The 4,653-nt window shown below is 49.4% G+C and overlaps 1 protein-coding gene across 9 annotated transcripts in view; it reads left to right on the plus strand.

The window, feature by feature from the left end:
• ZBTB1 (zinc finger and BTB domain containing 1) overlaps positions 1–4,653 on the plus strand; it is a 30,539-nt gene that overhangs the window by 626 nt on the left and 25,260 nt on the right. For 3 of the 9 annotated variants that reach the window (XM_014517456.2, XM_006018676.3, XM_025197930.1), the window contains exon 1: positions 132–303. The exons of 1 other annotated variant lie outside the window; for it this stretch is intronic. The gene's annotated coding sequence lies outside the window, so the exon portion shown is untranslated. 5 more of the 9 variants (XM_006018679.3, XM_025197933.1, XM_025197934.1 and 2 more) reach the window with 5 other exon arrangements.

The raw sequence follows: 4,653 nt of genomic DNA on the forward strand, positions 1-4,653 counted from the left end.
CACCTCCCCCGGCTCCGGCCCCTCTTCGCCGTGAGGGAAAGCCCTGGCTGCCCCCGACTCCGGCCCTGGGCAGAGGAGACTCACAACCCGGCTTTGGTGCCAGCCCTGCCTGGAGCCCAGGTTGAGAGAGGCTGAAAAGCAGCCCGGCGCGCGTAGCGGGGAGGGCGGGAACCCCCGGGGTAGAAAGCAGGCCTGGCTCGGCCTAGGCCCCCCGCCCCAAACATCTCCAGCGATGGGGAGTGCGCAGCGTCCCCGGGCGCCTGGTCCTCTGCCTCCCCGCTCTCACAGTGAAGACCTTTCCAGGTATCCATCTAAACTTAACTTTGCTGCAACTTCGAGCCATTGGTGCGCCTCCTCTGCAGAGCGAGAGAGACCAGATGCTTTCCCTGTTCTTTCTGACAGTCGTTCGAGCTCGGGCGCCCCAGGCCCAGCGCGCCAGGGCTCGAAGGGACGGCTCCACCCCATGCCTAGCGGGCTCGGGCTTCGCTCTCTGCTCTGGCAGACCACAGGGCTTCTTCAGAGGCAGCGTGGGAGGAAGCGGCAGCTGCGTAAGCCCTCCGTGTGCCTGCAGCTGCTTTCTACAGGGGAGTCTTCTCCATTCCTTCCCCGGCAGGGAGGTGGTGGCTGAGAGTCGAGGCCTTGAGGAAGTGGGGGCGAAGGCTGTGGTCTATGGTTTTTCTTTTTGTTTAAGAGTAGTTTTTATCTCTGTTTCTCTGATGCAAATGTATTCGCCAACTGGTGTGTGGTGCCCACCTGCTCCAAGCGACGCGAAGGCACCACTGGACGGGAAGCAGGCATTGGATGCTTTTTAAAAACCAGAAGGTTACCATGTGCGTGAGCTCGGGGTATTGCATGTTTCCCGGTTAGTGACAGTAGGATGGGGAAGCGCAGCACTCGCTGCGTTTGATCATCCAGGGCATTCTGTCTGTTGAAGCCGTGCTGCGTTCCTCACTCTCTGCTGCTTGCAGCCAATCCCTGTAACGAGAGGGGCTCAGTCAGGGTTTTCCGTGATAAGGCTTGAAAAGTCCATGGACCGGTGATGGGAGGATGCTGACTGCTCGGTGCAGTGTCTCGGTGCTCAGAGTTAATCTAAATACCAGCATACTGCATCGACAGGACTCTCTAGAAAGGTCCAGACTGGCTGCAAAACCTCTTTGGAAAGTAATAGGAAACAATCTCAGCTGGTTTGTTTTGCTGCCGTTTGGGAAACCTCCGAGAGCAGAGAGGCTGAGAAGCTCTGTGTATGAATGGAGGATGTCAGGTGAGGGTCAGTGTATGGGGCAATCCAGCTAGTGGAGTTGTGACTCGCAGCAGCTAGAGGGTGGGAGCAGGTAGGCTGTCAGAGGTCCTTCTCTCCCAGAGTTGGGAGGATCTGGGAGTGTGTGGAGGGGAAGATGTTCTTGCAATTCAGTAACTGAACGGGCTAAAATCACATGCTCAAGTTTTACCTGCAAAAAAGCATTTCTTCTTGAATCTTTCCCATTGCTGCTGCTGGACCAGCTCTGGTGGGAGTGCTGGTCTGGAGGGTTTTAGTCACCGTGTCATCTGAGTCTGGCTAGATACAGGTACAGCTGATGCTGTATGCATACCAGATTTGATGTTAGAGAAATGCTGGGAATCTAGTACAGGCAAGGCCTTAATGACCAGAAGTTAGTTTACGTCCAGAATGTAGCAGAGATCCCCAGAACTGGGGTCTTGAATGTACCCTGATAAAGATGCTGCTGTCTTGTCTCTCGGCTTCTGATGTTGAGCTTTTCTCCAGTTTTCCCCCTGGGTATTGTTTGTCCACATTGCGAGACATCCAGGGTCCATCTTCCATTGTGGACTGTAGTTTTAGAGTGTAATCCTGGCCCCAGGCACAAGGATTTCACCGTTATCTTCTGGCAAATATTTAAATCCTTGTCTGAGTAGTAGTGTAATAATGGAGTTCTGCAAATCCCGTTGGTTAAGTCCATTTTTAAAAAGGGGTTCACTGTAGCTAAGTAAGTAGATGTGGTTTTGTGTTCAGACACAGTATGTGGGCACAGCAGCAGCTGATAAATAATTCATTTTACCCATGTGATGAATTGCTCTGCAGTTTTTCATTTCTAATAATTTTTACGCAGTTTATGCCCTGTGCACCCTCTAGTGTTAGCTGTATCCATCATTTTGTCCAACAACACTTATTTTACCTAGGTTTTAGATGCATTTAACAGAAAAATGTACTACTAGTAGGTTTCAAGGAGTTTAAGACCAGGAGAAATCATTAGATCATTTAATCTGACCTGTTACAGGCCATTAAACTTCACCTGTTCGCACCAGTACTGAGCCTCGTATGCTTGGGTTTTAAGCAAAGTATAACCTGTCCTTAGCTAAAGCTTAACTTTGAGGAAGGCATCCAGTGTTGATTTGAAGACCTCAGGAATGTCATTAAGAACAATTTAAGATGTTATGACATTAAGCTGCATTGTGCTTATATTGTGACTGCCTAGCATGTATAGCTTTAACGTTCAGTCATCAGCTCAGAGTATGCGCTGTTAGATTTCAGCTTCTGTTCCTCATATTTGTGGAAATAGGTGCTTAATAGTGGACAGGTCTACACATGCTCCCCACGGCGCAGTTACTGTGCCGTCATTTAGTTCTTGCTTTAGGAAGTACTAAATGACGGCACAGTAACAGCCATTACTGTGCCGTCCTAGCGGCACGTGGTTATTTTTAGCAGCTGCATCGCTGTAGTGATGCGCTATAGCAAGGTAGTTCGTTGCTACGGCAGTGTAGCATTGGCCTCGTGGTTTGTGCCCGCCAATGCTTCGTTGCTGTAGCTTGTTGGTAGCGTCTCATGTAGACGCGCCCACTGATATGGGATTCAGTGGCTTAGAAAATTGGCAGTCTGGAGACTGAGTCTCACCTTTCATGGGTTCAGGTCTAGCTCGCGCGGCAGCTGAAACCTGTTGTTGCCTAAAGGCTATTTGTAGCCTGTTTTTACAGAATTGATAGTACAGATCTTGCTGGCAAGAAATAATATTTCAGAAAACAAATTTACAGGTAAAGTCTCTTGTGGCCTCCAGGTGAAATTATTACTTGGTATAGATACAAATGATGAGAGTTCAGTGTTAGATCTCGCAGTGGCGAGGAACAGGATTCAGCCAAACATCCCAAATGGTGATAAAGCTGCAGCGTGAACCTCAGTTCCACTGTTGCTAGAATAGCTGATGTAGCGGCCACTGAGTTTTCTACTACTCGGCCCTCACACAGCATGCAAGGAGCTGCTGCCGTCCCTTGCTCAACTCTTCTACTTGCTAACCCACAGGTAGCTTAGATTCTCCAGATACCTTAAATTCAGTAGCTTCCACATCAAAGTTATCCTTCCCCTGAAGGATGATGGGGCCAGATCCAAAGAAGCAGTTGGGCAACATGTTGGTGCTGGCTTCCACAACGGGCATCCTGACGATTCTGCTCAGCTCTAACCAGGGTGCCTGAACTTGGTTAGTACCTAACTTTTAGACCAGTGGTTTTCAACCTTTTTTTCATGTGTGGACCCCTAAAAAATTTCAAACGGAGGTGTGGACCCTTATGGAAATTTAAAATAGAAGTGTGGACCCCTCTGAATTGTAAGTGTAGGTATTCACATACTTTTGATAGATAACTGTCATCTTTTGCAAACTCTGTAGACATAGTCTGCGGGCTCCCAGGGGGTCCATGGACCACAGGTTGAAAACTACAGTTTTAGACCATAGAGTTCCGCAGAGGCATAAAATTGTGCCTAGAAACGTCTACAACTGCCCCTGCCCTGACGGGGAGGATCAGCTCCTTGCTTGTTTTATGAATATTATTAGACTCCTTGAAAGTAGGCATTTCTGTGACTGAAGGGCTTGCTTTTGTAGGTAACATGCACCAACAGAATCAGACTTCACACAAAATGCAGTTGCAGGTGCCATACCATGTAAAAACCCAGTCAGAGGAGTCACATGCTGCCACATAGTGGTTAGGATTTTTGTGAACGATATCTTCTATTGGGCGAGTTGCATGCTTGGTATAAAGTTAAGACAAGCTTCTGAGTGGAAAGTTAGAGCATTCTCCAGGTGGAGAGAAACCTGGGCTACATTCCTGCCCCTGCCAAAGGGGATTCAAACCACTATAGCTCACTCCAGGATAGTGCCTTAATTACTGGGCCATAGGCTGGTGTGGGTGGGGGCACCCTCCACCCTTCCTGTCGAAGCGGAGCTGAAAAGAATGCAACAGTCAGTGAGCCAGAAAGAGTACGAGAGTGAGCTCGGCTGTGCAACCTGGTGACAGCAGGGGAAACAAGGGTCCTGGACTTCCTTCTCATGAGTATCTGTGTATTTTACCAGTCCCGGAGAAGGAGATGAGATGAGACCCCCTAACCCCTGGGTTCCTACATAAAGGGCAGCATTGCCTTCTCTGCTTTGTTTTAAAAGCAAGGCCCACTCAGCTCTTTGAAACAAAAGGCATAGGTACCTACTGTTAGGAGAGGGTTTGGGGCTGTGGCACCAGAGTGTGCAGAGGTACCTCCCTGGAGTCTGGAACAAGAGACCTGAGCAGTAAGAGTGCCTGGCTCTCGCCTCTTATCTCTTGGCGAGCTCTAGGCACACTTTTCCCAGCCTGTTTGGGATCACAGTGTGAGCCCTGCTAGGTGCCCTGAGCAGCGTGTAG

The sequence above is a fragment of the Alligator sinensis genome, unplaced genomic scaffold, assembly GCF_000455745.1.
Source record: "Alligator sinensis unplaced genomic scaffold, ASM45574v1 scaffold13_1, whole genome shotgun sequence".
Taxonomy (NCBI): Eukaryota; Metazoa; Chordata; order Crocodylia; family Alligatoridae; genus Alligator; species Alligator sinensis.